Genomic DNA, 15,102 nt, shown 5'->3' with positions numbered 1-15,102 from the left:
GCTGGTCAGCCTCACCTCCATCCCTGGAAAGGTGATGGAACAACTCATCCTGAATGTCATCACTAAATATATGAGGAAAATATGGTTATCGGGGGAATCAACATGGCTTCACCAAGGGGAAATTCTGTTTGACCAACCTGATAGACTTCTATGAGTGCATAACCGGCTGGCTAGATGAGGGGAGAGCAGCAGATGTCATCTACCTTGACTTCAGCAAGGCTTTTGACACTGACTCCCACAACATCCTCATCAGAAAGCTCAAGCAGTGTGGCTTGAATGAGTGGACAGTGAGGTCCATGGAGAACTGGCTGAATGACAGAGCCCAGAGGGTGGTGATCAATGGCACAGAATCTTGTTGGAGGCCTGTGGCCAGTGGAGATCTACAGGGATCGGTTCTGGGGCCAGTCTTGTTCAACATCTTCATCAATGACCTGGATGAGGGGAGAGAGTGTACCCTCAGCAAGTTCGCTGGTGACACCAAATTGGGAGGACTGACTGATTTGCCAGAAGGCTGTGCTGCCATCCAGCAAGATCTTGACCAGCAATGTGCCCTTGTAGCCAAGAAGACCAGTGACGTCTTGGGATGCATCAAGAAGAGTGTGGGCAGCAGGTTGAGAGAGGTTCTGTTCCCCCTCTAGCCTGGTGAGGCCTCATTTGGAGTCCTGTGTCCAGTTCTGGGCTCCCCACCTCAATAGCAACAGGGAAATTCTGGAGAGAGTCCTGCACAGGGCCACCAAAATGATCAGAGGCCTGGAGCATCTTCCTTATGAGGAAAGGCTTGGGGGAACTGGGGTGTTTAGTCTGGAGAAGAGGAGACTGTGCGGGGATCTCATTAATACTAACAAATATCTAAAGGGTGGGTATCGGGAGTTTGGGACGTACCTTTTTTCTGTTGTATCTAGCTACAGGACAAGGGGTAATAGTGTGACACTGGGACACAAAAAGTTCCATTTAAACATAAGGAAAAACTATTTCACTGTGAGGGTGAGGGAGACCTTCTCTGGAGGTCTTAAAAACCCTCTTGGACTCGTTCTCTGTGTGGCCTGATCTAGCTGGATCTGCTTTCGCAGGGGTTTGGACTAGATGACCTTTAAAGGTCCCTTCCAACCCCTACCATTCTGTGATTCTATGATTCATGGCAATGATGATCAAACCCAGTTGGTTTGCTCCATGGCCAACTACACAGATTTCCAGCTTATGGGAATTTAGTGTTGCATGACGTTTTTTCTGTAACAGGGATATTCCCTCTTCCTTGCAGTGGGGAAGCAAACCTCACTCTGCTGCGTGGGTGGGAAACTTGACTGGACCACTGCTTGTCATTAGGGACGTGGTTTAGTTGTGGGCTTGGCAGTTTTGGGCTTGATGATCTTAAAGGTCTTTTCCAATCAAAATAATTCTGTGAGTCTGTGTACTCTCAGGTCCATACCAGCCTGTTGTCAGGGACTGGATCGTGCCAGAAGTTTTGAATGTCTGCTTCTGCTGCCAGGAGCATGGACAGCACAGACGTGGGCAGGTGGAATGCTTTCTGTGACTAAGATGCTGCTGACATAGCTACATAATAGAGTACGGTCCTTCTTTGCACAGAGTGTAAGATACCTTGTCTAATGAGAAGTACTTATCTGTTTTCTTTGTAGATTGGGCAAATATTTTTGTTATCGCTGTCTAGTCTGACTCAACACCATGACTGAAAATGCCATGTCAAGGCTCCAGTGGTCTATGGACACTAGTGCTATAACTGATGTCTCTGTTGCTGGGCATGAGGGGATCAGCAACTGTGGATGCTTCTAGGGAGAAAACTAGATCATAAAAGGATATACAGATCAGATTTCTTAGAATTTTATATTCCAAAACCTGACATTTTATGGATTCTTACACAATTCTACCAATACATTTTCTCACATATATTATGAACTGCTTAGTGTTTGTTGTTTTAGGCAACATGTGTAAACAAGAAGTGTTCAGAGCAGTGAAGCAGCTAATGTAACAAAAAGAGGTTATAAAACAAGTAAAGCTGGATAAAAGAAAAAAATCAGTGGGGATGTGTGGGGGGGTCCCTTTTGCTACAGATATATACTGGCTTGTATAATAGAGTTCTCTTTAGATGAAGCACAATTCATGTTATGAATAGCCTTTTCAAGTAAATATGGCTCACTGGCATGAACATGAGGAACTGCTATGGCTGTCAGCATCTGTTCTTTTATGCTGAGAACAATTTTTCCATCAAACATTAGAAACCAAAAGGATTTTTAACTAAAGTGTGGCACTACATTGTAATTTTCTTACTACAGTCAATCTGGCAATGAAACTTTTTTCAATAAGAAAGTAAAGCAAATAAGGGTGTTTGTATGAATCCAGTGTGACAAAGCTCTTCTTCCACAAGACTGTTAGCAAAGGAAGCATTCATTTTTTGTAGAACGAGACATAGATTTTATGTAAATAAGGGGCAGTTCCTTCTGAACAGATGTTTAATACTTAATGAAACTATTTTAATTTGTCACCCTGAAAAATGATATTTTATTCTAAATAATTGCCTTTCTGTGATTGCCTTTTAAAATGCAGAAGTCTGTGAGCAACACTGAAAAGAAAAAGCCCTCTTTGTATGTGCTTTTTAAACAAGGGCATACATCGTTTGTGCTTTGTTTCTAGCACAGTCTCTGCCAGCATCTGCATGAGCTTCACCAAGGAAGCATCACTGTGGTGTTTGGAAGCCAATTCTGTCCGTCTCTGCTCCTCTCTAAAGACTTGTGGTGTCTGCTCACTTCAGGCCATACAGGAAGCAGATTTTGCAATTGAAGCCAATGCAATCCCAAGCAGTAAAGGTGCAGTATATATTTTTACTGCTTTGAAATGTTGACCCCCAGTGAGGAAAGGAATTCCCTATAGGGCAGATCCAGTGCTCCTCACACTTGGTTGGAGTGGGTGCCCAAGTTAAGAAACACTTTTTGTCTTCCCTCAGTGGTGGGAGGCTGAGATCTATTCTTCTGGAGAGGCAGGTAAGATGCCAAGAGGCTGGGATGGCAGCAAGCAGACTTGCCTTGTCCTGGGTAGCACTTTTCCCCCTATAAGGGATCTGTGCTGATGTGAGGACAGGTGGCACGAGGCACGCATCCACCTTTTGGACTAGTGTGGATTGCACTTGTCTTCAGCTTTGTCTGCAAGTCATAGACATTTCTAGTGCCTGTTGCCAAGGCATCCTAGCAACCATGACAAAAATAAAGGTGAGTGAGTGCAAAGCTTTTGCCAGAAAGTGGAAGAACTCATGAGAGGTTATAAAGCCTTGTTCACTCTATACTGAAATTCCTAAAGAATTCCTAAAGAGCTGACAGCTGCCCCAGCAGAGATGAGGGATGTTGAAACAGCCACACACAATACAAGGGGAGAAGTCAATTTATAATGTTTTATTAACCAACACCCATTTACACTGCAGAATATTTAGTGGCAGTTCAAAAAAAAAAAACCCAAACCCAAAACCCAGTAAATGTTTCATTGATTGATTTTTATTGTCATTATTTGAACATTTCTTTTACCAGAGCAAGCAGATCTTCAGTTTTTCATAGCAGTTGACTCATGCACTTGCTTTTAGTTGCAGCTTACTTAGTGCTGTGTTTTAGTGATTTACAGTGGCACTTTAGCTAGAAGAAGCGTTTGATCAGTCCATCAGTCTACCTCTAGCTGCTGTTAAACTGCATATATGTTATGTTTTCAAGAATGTTAATCCTTTACATTACACAATCCTCTTTAAAAAAATAATCCTGGTGTTATATAAGGGCTAAGTAATGCGTCCTTATTATATTATTGTGGGTGGGAATATTTTGTCACGAATACTTTTATCCATATAACTGTCAGTAAAAATGAGAGGAAATAACATAAAAATAAAGACTTGCCCAATGTCATTAGGCAGCCAGTGGTACAATCACGATGTGAGAGTCCTTTTCCAGACCATAGGCTTCATATACTTAGAAATCATCTTGCGGAATGAATATTGCTGCATGTTGCTGTGCCTTCCTTTCCATAAGTAGTGAGTTGTTTTCAAAAGAGTTCATGTGTCTGAAGTGGGAGTTTTCAATGAAGTGCTCAGTAATTTTAATAATTAAGAGACAATGTCTGCACTTAGATTATGCATAGTTCCAAAGCTAGAACTATTCTTGAAACAACTTGTTGTACACTTGAGGGATGCTAAGATGTACCAACTCCAGATGACACTATCTGTCAGTATAGATGCCTTTTTTTTGCATGCGTGATAAAACAACCACAACAAATCCTTAAGTATTTTTGTTTCTTTATTTTGTTATTCAAAGTGTCAGAATGATGCTCTTCCAGCATAAGAAACTACTGAAAATTTATGAAAGCTTTAAAACCTACTTCAAGAATACAAATGTGTGGCAGAAGTATTTGTATCTTGCTTTGTGCTGATCATTCTTCCTGTCTCTTCCTTTACACAAACTGTCCCAGGTAGGAAATCTTTCATTTAAACAAATGCTGTGTTGTATTTTTTTGTCCTTGGATTAGAAAGGAGCAGATAATTTTCTATTCCCTAGGGAGTTTTGTCTTTGCAGGATTTATGAAGTCATTGTCATTTTGTCCAATGTCATTATCCGATTTTGTACCTAAATGTGAAATGTATCTGTTAGAGTGATGGGTCCTCACCAGAGTAATGAATATATACAAGATGTCATGCTACCTGGTGGTGTCATGCTGTTAGTTTCAATTACCTGCAACAGCAGTCCTCATTTATGCCTACACCGTGTGGGATATAGAACAAATCTGGAAACTTGGAGATTAAGTGATTCAGGAGTGCTCTTGGACTCGATGTGTGGGAATCTACCTGCTTATGCTTTCAGCTGTTTCAGAGTTGCAGCGTTGTTCCCTTTTCTAAAAGCAGAAACTTATAATGCTAATGATTATAGGAAGATCCAGTTAGCTGCCCAGAAAGCTATTCAGCTTGCAGAAAGTGTCCTTTATTTGTAAAAGATGCAGAATATAAACAAAACAAATCTGTCAGACCATATTCCAAAGTCCTGATTTCAAGGGTGTAACTGCTCACAGTTAATGGCCTTTTTCCTTTCCCCCAAATGTCTGTCTTCAATTAAAGAACGATGACTCAAAAGGGACATGCAGTTCATGCAAGTTAGCGTCTTTTATAATCTAATTATGATAAGTTATTGAGAGGCTAATTGGAGGCACTAGCAAAGCCCATCTGTGGATCCTGCTTGGTGACAATCTTTGAACATTCTCCTGTTCCTGCTTGCAGGATCCCAGTTACCAGCTTTTATGGAAAATTGTGCCCAGGGTGCCATTCTTCCCATGTTCCTTTCTTTCTCATTTCGGAGCAGTATGAAATCTCACCTGCCCCTGGCTCTCATTGCAACCAGAGAGGGATAGGTCCAGCCCATAATCTCTCCTACTACTGGAAGACCTGGCTAACAAAGCAGTTGCAACCCACTAGATCCTTCAGAAGTCTGCAGACACAGTTCTGAAGGACTGAGCTCCCTATAGCCAAACAGTTGCCAGGCTGTGCTGTGGAGATCAGAAGGCTTCAGAGGAATTTATTTAGAGTTGGTTCCAACACCTACTGACAGCCCAGTCCTGGGAAAGTCTGTGCTCTGGTGATACGAGATCTCCCAAGTTTTAAGATTTCTCTGCTATGAGATCTTCTAGTCTCTTTTTAGATAGAGTGAACAAGCTCTGGTTTCAGAAATTTGTTTGTCATTTTGGAATGCTTTGTGGAAGGAAAAAGTTTCAGGAACTCAGTAACTTGAAAACACAGAGACAAAATGCAATGCTTGCCTTAAGAACTTCTCTGACAAGTAGAGGGGAAAACCTTTCCTGTGATCCAACAGAGCAGAACAAACTGGTGCAGTTGCACTTATTTGCTGTAAGGGGCCAATAAACCCACTCTGGATTTTTCTTTAGCTCTGACATTCTGTGTAGACCCTTCAATGAGGTTGTCTGGACTGTGTTGAGATCACTTTGGTCAAATTTTATTTATCAAAGCCTTCCACTCATCTACTAGAGTACACTTTTTTTAAAAAGATATATTCATTATATATTTTTCTTCATTATAGCTTCAATAGCTGTCACGTTTAGAATTCATCTTCCTGTTGGAGGCAGCATGAGATCTTTACACACCCCACCCTGGTGGTGGTCCTGTCACTGAGAGGGCTGACAGTATCCCACACCTTGGGATCACAATGTCAGGCTTAATGTGATTGTCTTTTGCTGGTGACTGTCTGTCATATTTAATATGTGAAGGCCTCCTCTTTCCTGGCAGCCATTTGGCTTCCAGAATACAGGCCAAAGTGATGGATCCATTTTGCATTTGCCCTTGTCTCTGCATGAAGTGAATGGTCAAACATTCATCCTTGTTGATTTTGACTTACAGCTGGGCATTTCTAACAGTCAGTCTACAAAATGTGACGTTAATATCTGCAGGTTGCCTTTACAAATGACCATATTTCCAGGGCAGAGTGCTCTATTCTGGTTCATGGTTTCTCAGGTCGGCACACTTCCTCTCGTTCTGAGACACCAGCTTGTGAGCAGCACATCAAGAATTTATCTATTCATGAAAAACTTGAGGCTTGTCTTATCCAGTCTTGTCCTATAAATTCAAGCAGACTTTTTGTCCAAATGTAAGAGCCTATTCTATGTCCAGGTGCCTTCTCAACCCTCTCTGGCTCTTGCACCAAGGCTGTGTTATGTTTGGAATATCAATCAAAAAGAGCAAGCAAAAGAGGGGTTTTGTTTTTTTGGGTTTTTTTTCCCCCTACCAAACTGTTGCATGAAAAGCTGCACCTTGCCTTCAGTACTTTTCAGTGCTTTTCTGGAGCTGAATGCTGTGTTACCAATACTGCAGGAATGGACACCCAATTTATTAGCTCAGGAGACAGAGGACTTTTAGAACTGAAAGGCTGGATTCTCTCTTTTTAGGGGGAAATTTGTGGTGGAAGGTTGCATCAGAGACCTGTCATACTTTTGAGCGTGTGAGGGGAGCATCCCTCCCCATCTGCTGTGCTGTCTTTCTGGAAGGGTAAGACCATTAAGGACTTGCTGTGCAAAACTCCCATATTTATCAGTTTTTGGGATGCTCCTAAGACTGACTCTTAAAAAAAAAAAAAAAAAGAAAAAAGAAAAAAAGCTGTGTATATTTTGAAGAATTCAGCAGCTAAACTGAAAGGGTCTAAAAAGACCTGAACTGAACATGGAACTAATTTCTGTTCAGGCTCTGTATGAAGGGTATTAGCAGTTGAATTCAACAATGTTTCAGTTGCACTGTGCCAGGTAGAATGGTTAGTAAGATTTTTTACTTACAAGCAGCTATTAGTTTTGTCTTTCAGATGGAAACAACTGTAGAAGTTTTATGTTTTTCGGAAAGAAAACATTAGAACCAGATGAAATGTGGGGAAAAAGACTTAGTTGACATTCCCTGGGAGTGCAGCCGTGCAGGTAATAGATTTGGCACTAGATACAGCTGGGAGGTGAAAATGGGAGACAAATCAGGTACATTTTAAATTTGTTTCAGTTTGCACTGAACTAAGTTTTGATCCTGGATTTTCAGTAGGACTGATAACATTTGTGTATTCCAAGCTTCCACAAATCTTATTAACTCAAATAGCTAAATAAGATCTTTTTAACTGGAATTTGTGATAATCATGAGAATGCATCTGGCTTCTAGCTGGCAATTATGAAATAATTACTGCATTAAAGATAGAAGATTTATCTGCAGGTTACCGTTCCAATTACAGCTGCTTAACATAATTTAATAGATAACAAGTTAGTATTTAATAACCATGATAACTGTTAAGATGTAGGAAGTATTTATTGAATATTTTTCCCCTCCAGTAAAGACTTTTATAAGCTTTTAGGATGTCACTATGTTTTAATTTAAACCGTTTGTGAATACTTCCCACGTCTGTTTCTTCGGATATTTTTTAAACTTCTAGACACCCTGCTAGAAATACACAATATGTCTTTATAGCAAGTTCTCCTGTTTTGCCAGGGAGGCAGAGGGGAGGACAGTTTTACTCCCTCTAGGTGGAAGAGCCTCCTGTAGAGTTTTAAGAATGAGTATGCTGATTTTTTTCTTTCAAGAGATGGGGCAATTTTCCAAAAGCCTGTGGGAACTTGTTGAGAGCCAACCCAGCTGGAGCAGGCTAAGCCAGGAGCTGCTGCCTTTTATGGCTCCCCTTGGATTATTAATCCCTGCAGGTGACACAGGAGCCTGTTCTTGGGAAATTTTGTCTCCTGCCTTGCTGAGTGATGGGATCAGTGCCTGCATTGCTGGGAGCCAGTGGGTACCCCAGTGACAGGGCCCAGTTGCCTGCCTGCCTGCACTCTGTCAGCTGGCTGCCAGCGGGGGAGGTGGGTAAGGAGCTCTGAGATCTGCAGGATGTGCTTAGACTGCCACTGAGATAAGACATTTAAATGGTGTGATAATCCAGGCGATATTTGCTTGGGAATATTTAGTGCTGAAATGCTTCAAAAATATTTAGTTTGAAAATAGTTACAGATAAATGACCTTTGCTTCAGCTTTACCTAGGGTTTTTCTTACGCTTCTGGGACTGCTGTTGGAACAGCAGCTCTGACTTTGGTGAGGTCTGATAGTGACTTGAATGGAAATGATGTGTGTGTCCCTCTACCACTGAAGATGCTGTTGATGCTTATGTACAGATGCTGTTGATGTTGTGTGCAGTTCTGACTTGTGCAGCCCCAAGCTCCCTGGGTAGATGTTTATCACAACGAAGTAGGAACTCGTTTCTGGTTTTCAAGTACCCTCCGGTCCTAAAAGCCACAATGTAATGGGCGTGGGCAACACTACAATGAGTTACAGGAAGATTCAGACCTATGGGATATATGTGACTTCTTTCTTTCTTTCTGTTCATTTCTCCTATTCTGAGTATTTCCTTTTACTTAGGAGGTCTCAGTTGACTATCAGTAGATGTGTATGAAGAGTTTGGTTGCTTAATTTTTCTCCAAGAAATATTACAATTCAATGATGTAAAGGCTTATGCAGGTAGTGTTGTAATTGGTGTTGAAGATTGTCTGGACCTGGTTTGTCACCAAGCAGTGCTTGCCCAGTTTCTTGTCCTTAAACTGAAATTTAATGTTGCTTCCATGTTATGATTATTCTTGGAGTTTCTGTTTCAAGACAAAACACCCATAATTCAGAGCACTCTGTCAATGCCTTTAGGAATAAATCTGGCTTCTTTTTTTTTTTTTTTCCCAGATAGTAACAATATTTTTGTATTCTGTTTTTTAAACTGTAGTTAAATGTTTAATTTAACAGCCATTTATTCATGCTTATTCTAGTTTATTATCTAACGATCCTGAACATCATACAGATGTTGCATATCTGTTTAGGTCAACATATGAAGAGAAAGAGACATATAAACCCTGGATTATTTAAAAAAATCTCCTGGTTAGAAAAATTAATAAGGTTTTTCTTTTACGCTGGTGCCTCATTGTAACATTAAGTAAAACATTATTTTTTGTGTTCAAGTTAGTTGATTGTGTTAACATAATGCTTCAGACAATCCACCATCTACATAAAAAACCTCAGATGAAACAGTCTGTGTTATCCCATGGCACAACAATGCTGATCACTTCTGTTTCGAGCTCGTAATCACTCTTGACTGGATTCCCTTTGCTTCATCTTGGCAAAGAACTAGTTGGAACCAACTTGGCTTCAGTCTTGTTTTGCCATTTTAATTTGCAAATACAGTGAAAAGAGGTAAATGGATTTGAAGGTGACAGTACTTCAAAATTGCTTAAATCCCTTCCTTAAGATCGTTCTCACCTCTTTAGGGTCTGGAGTTTTTGAATGGGAACATTATTGGCTATTCACTTCCAATAAACCATGTATGATTTTTCAAATGATTCTTTCCAGTGTGATTGACACATTCCAAATTATTGACTCCTTTAAAATACTAATGATCTTCAGTTATGAAAAACTGTAGCAATAGATGAAATAAAATCTAGAACTAGAATACTGTCCAATACTGTAAAAACGAAAATACACATGATTTTTAAATCAAGCACTAGTTTCAATACATCTTAATTTTCCTGCTTCTGTGTCATTTCAGGGTAGAGTTATCTGTATTTTTGTTCTAATATGGCTGAACTGTTACTAAAAGTCTCTCCTATATTTTAGAATTCTGGGAGTATAATGTTTGTTTTGGGAATAATCACAACATGTCTGAGCAGCTTCCCCCTTCCTCTCCAACTCAAGTTGCTTGTACATGGTCTAAATAAAATTCAGGTTCCACAAAAGATTTTTTTTTTCATTTCAAAGGGGAGAAGAGGTATTCTTTGTATTTTCCTCTGACAGGGAGTATCTAGATATCAAAGAGAGCAGAGCATTTGAGCCTTTTTAAATTATTCAGGACTGCCATATATTTTGCATGAGAAGATATTCTTGTGTGTCTTGATTAAGCATAGGAAACTGGACTAATATAGTATGCATTAATTTGTGGAACTTCAGGTCTTAAAAAAGGAGTGTGGCTTATGTACATGATAATATATATAATTTATATATGTTATAAAAATATGTATAGTTTATTTATTTTAAAGAATTATTGAGTTTAGTGGGGAAGACTGAAAACCCTTTGTTTCTGTGATTATAGACTGAATTTTCTAGTACCATAAATATCACCTAGGATATGTGAAGACAACTATCTGCAGAGAAATATGGTGCTGATGAAATATATAGCAGGAAATATAACTGTCAGTTATTTTAATAATACAAGTTTAGGAAAATGGCTGTTTAACTCAGTTTCAACATTTTCCCTCAAGAAAAACAGTTTGAGCCAGGCCTTAGCTGGCTTATTGAGAAAAATTCATTTGTTTTCAGTCATTAGCAATGTAATAAAAATCACAATAAATGTTTAATCCTAGTGCATAGAAGTCCTAACTAAAGTATTTAAAGCATTATAGCAGAAAATTAATATAATTAACAGCTTTATGTGTTTGCTGATGACATATAGATGTTTCACATTTTTATACTTGCCAGGCAACAGTAGCCATATTCATTACAAGACACGCCACCAATGCCTACAGATCCATGACACTATGTTAAATGCATGTTTGGAATTTCTAACCTACAATAGGAACTAAAAATCTTTATTTAAAAAAATAATGTGAGGAGAAGTCAAATTACTCCTCAAGACCCACTGGTTTTTTTTCCTTGAGAGAAATTATTTGGTAGTCCTTTAATGCAAAAAGACCTGATATTTATTTTTCTCTTCTCTGAAATACTCACTAACCTGGTTCTTTAGAAACTGACAATGTCAAGAAGGTACGTGTGCAAAAATAAGCTTTTTCGTGTCCTACTTCTGCAACAGATGTGGAATCCTGCAGCCACAGGTTTTAGCCTCTCTACCTTCCCTAGGGCAGAGCTGAAGTACCATTATGTGTTAGGCTTACTAAAATCTGACTGTTATTACCACTCATAATGGATTCCTTTAAAATAAAACAGAATAAAATAGGTGGCATCCCACTGCTATGAAAAAGAAGGCTTTCATTATGAATCATTCTCAAATCACCAAGTTAAACTTAGTGTCTTTGGATTTCACCAATGTCAGAAATTCAATCCTACCAGTAGAGTGGAAAATAGAATTAATTTGCATCTAAAAATATTCAGAGTAGCCTTGTTTACAAAGCAATCGTGCTTGCGTAAATATACTCTTAAATGTGTCTGTGCATGCTTAGATGCATTTATACAGCTGCTACCTTATTTCTAGAATAAACAGGAAAATAAATTCTCTCTAGATGGCCCATACATTTGTCCAATAAACCACAACTTGCTGTGGAAAGCACAAGTTTCTTTCTTTATCTGTTTAATGCAATAGCTCAAAAAGAATTTTGAGCCGTCTTGACCGCCTTACTTTGCCACCTCGCTGTGAAACACAGGATAAAATCTCCAGAAATATTGGCACCTCATGTGAAATTGTCATCCACGGAACCTTTTTGATACCCAAGTTAGAGCATTTTCTCTATAAATAAAGCCAGATTAAATGACCTGAAACAACTGCAAGCATTACTCTTTAATGGAACATTTATTGCGGAAATGTCACAGTTCTACTTTACAATACATTAATTTGCTTTCACAGACGGTGACCCTTTGGTGGCATGTAGGCACCTGTGTGTACTTTCTAAAATAAATATCTGAAGCATAGTGTACTAGTTATCCAGTTTAGGAAACAAAAGTCCATACATTGCTGACGGTCAATGAGACAGGAATATTACACAAAATATGACACCGCAGAAAGGTTTTTCTCAGTTAATACTTTGGACTTGATAAAAATAAAAACCGTGTATTCTTTTTACTATACCTTTAGGGGAACAATCTTCTATCTCCTGCCGTGTAAACACTGGTAAGTGTGCTGCTTGCCAGTGTTTGTTTCTGTCCACCTTCAATATTTCTTTACAAATTGTAATGCTGATTTTATTGTTTCCATTGAAAGAAAAAAGAATCTCTAACCCAAGCAAGATGGTTATAGCCAGTACAAAGTCTGTGCATAGTCCAGAAATACAAAATGTTCTCACTAGGATACGTTGGATGAAGTCCTGGCTTCATGTAAATTAATGGGAGTTGTGCCACTTACTTCAGTTGGATGAGGATTTTTCTCAGCATGTGCCATTTAAAGAATACTAGAAAATTCTGAGCAATTTTAGTGGACCAGATGGTTGCATTTCAACCTCTGATGGTACAAAAGTAATTCATTTAACTTTTTGGCACAAGGCCTGTGTCTTTTCAAAATGTAAAATAACGTTTGGACTTAAAGCTTGAACTATTATAGTGAAATAGGAAAAGTGGACTAATATAGAGACATAATGATGTGACATTGGAAACTATTACTCCCTTCAGAAAATAATGACAATTCACAGTGACAGTCAGGTTTTTCTTCCCAGCACCACATTACTTGAAGTTGACAGAAAGATCAAGTCAGAAGGTTTCTTTATGGGGTAACTGATTTAGCATTTCCAATGTCTGTTTTTTAAAAAATAATTTAAAAATGTGGGTTGCAAAATGATGCAAGTTGTTTGACTGCACAGGAGTTAGAAAGTAATGTTTGCTACTGAAACAATGTGTAAGAGCTTAAAGTCAGTGTTGAGTAACATTCAGCACACACCTAAGCACACTTTAATGTATGTGACAGCTTTTAATGAATCTTTCTTTTCAGTGTCTATTTTTCAATATTTTATATATTTTTAAAATTTTTAATTTTGTTAATCCAGATGAACTAATATTTAATCTAATGAAATGCATAAGGGTTGTTGACTTCAAGTGTAATCATCTAGTAAAAATAAGACACACGTCCAATACTTGTTTCAGATTCCTTGCCAGAAACTTAACCTTAAGAAATGACTGTGAGGCTCTCATCGAATCTCTTTTCTCAGGAGGAAGCAATAACTTAATTAATTAAAATTAATTAAACTTAATTAAGTTTTACTATTTAAAAAAATATTATGTATTACTGGAGCACAGAGGGAATTATAAAGTTGCTTTCCAGATGCCCAGGGAAAGAGAGCCCCTTCTGTCCTCAATAGAGTTGTGCTACTGACAGTGCTGGGATGCCAGAAGGTAATTCCTCTTCAGAGATTTGCTTCAAGAAAATACTTAAAAGGAAAACTGGTTAGTTTCTTCCCAAAACTCCACAGAGAACTACAGTAGAAGTCTTCCTATCTAGATTAAATTTCATACCTTTGATGTTGTTTTGTTAAAATTAATGTTAACATGTACTTTCTTTGCACAAGGACCAGCCAACTTAAAAACAATGTAAAATGTTCCCTGATCTCTGCCCAGTGTGTAAAGATCACATAGAAACTGATAGTGATGTACATCACTTAATTGAGGCATGCTTAATAAGAAAAACTGTTTAGTTGGGCTGTGTTCCAGAGAAACTGTTTAGGCTGAGACTGAATGGAAATGACTGCTGCTTAAATGGAACATTATGAACAAAAAAAGATCATCTAAATGGAGGTGCATTTGGCTGCAGATGTTGTGTAGCACTAATTAACTGTGTATTTAAATAGGAAACTTAGGACTCCTTTTCTTAAATACAAAAATAGACAGATAAAGATTATGCCTTACTGTAGCTCCTTCCTTAAAATTCTTGGGCTTGTATAAAAGACATTGTGAACTAATTGTGCCCAGCAACTAAATGAATTCTAAACATTCTCCATTTCCCCTCTGCTTTCTTGGCCAGCATTCATTTGTTTGCAGGGCTACACCTGCAGATGGTTTTAGGCAAGCAACAATCATTGCATCTCTCCAAATGTGATGCTTTGATCCCCGTTACTATGTCTTAAACTGCCTTAAAGCTTGCACACAGTTCTGTTCTGTCAAAAGCTCGACAATTCATTTCAGCAGCAGTGAATGTAAAATAATAAATAGGTGAGTGAACAAGTATCTCTTTAACTCCTGTGTCGGGCTTCTGTTCAGAACTGACACCTTTGGTTCAAATCTGACACTTTCAATCTACACTAATCTGTCTCCTGAGATGCATTTTATAAATGCATCGATCTTGGTGACAGGTTCCTTTCCAGCTTCTGGAGGTAGTTGTTCTAAGCTATGCTGTATTCCCTGTGTTGAACACTGAGCCTCTTTAGCGTATTATGATTTTACCCAAAGTGCGCATCTCTCTGAGCAGCAAAATAGATCTGCACATCTTCTTTGGGAATGTAATTCTGTCGGCCTCATCTTCATAGTCAGGATACAGGATTTTGCTGCCTCTCTAGTCCTTAATGTTCTATTTCATTCTTATCAAATGTGCTACAGACTTTCAGGAATTAGAAAAGGGACTCTGTATGTCAGCTGGCATGAGAGGGTTTTTTAGACAGACAAACAAAGTGTGATCTGTGCTGTAGGAGTCTTGGGAAGCACAGCACTGGGATTCAGTGAAAGAGAAGCAGGGCAGCAAAGAGTGATATATGTGTTGGTATTGCCCAGAACATTGTCCAGCTCTGCCATGGTGAAGAATGCCATCTGGATCCATGATGCCCTTGGAAATACATCGTCTTGAAATTTTACAATAATTCTTGGTTTTAATATTTTCCTTCAAACAAACAAACAAAAAAAACCCCAAACAATACCAATCTCTTTTG

Source organism: Colius striatus, chromosome 3 (assembly GCF_028858725.1).
Source record: "Colius striatus isolate bColStr4 chromosome 3, bColStr4.1.hap1, whole genome shotgun sequence".
NCBI classification, from domain to species: Eukaryota; Metazoa; Chordata; class Aves; order Coliiformes; family Coliidae; genus Colius; species Colius striatus.
This window is presented reverse-complemented; position numbering follows the sequence as displayed.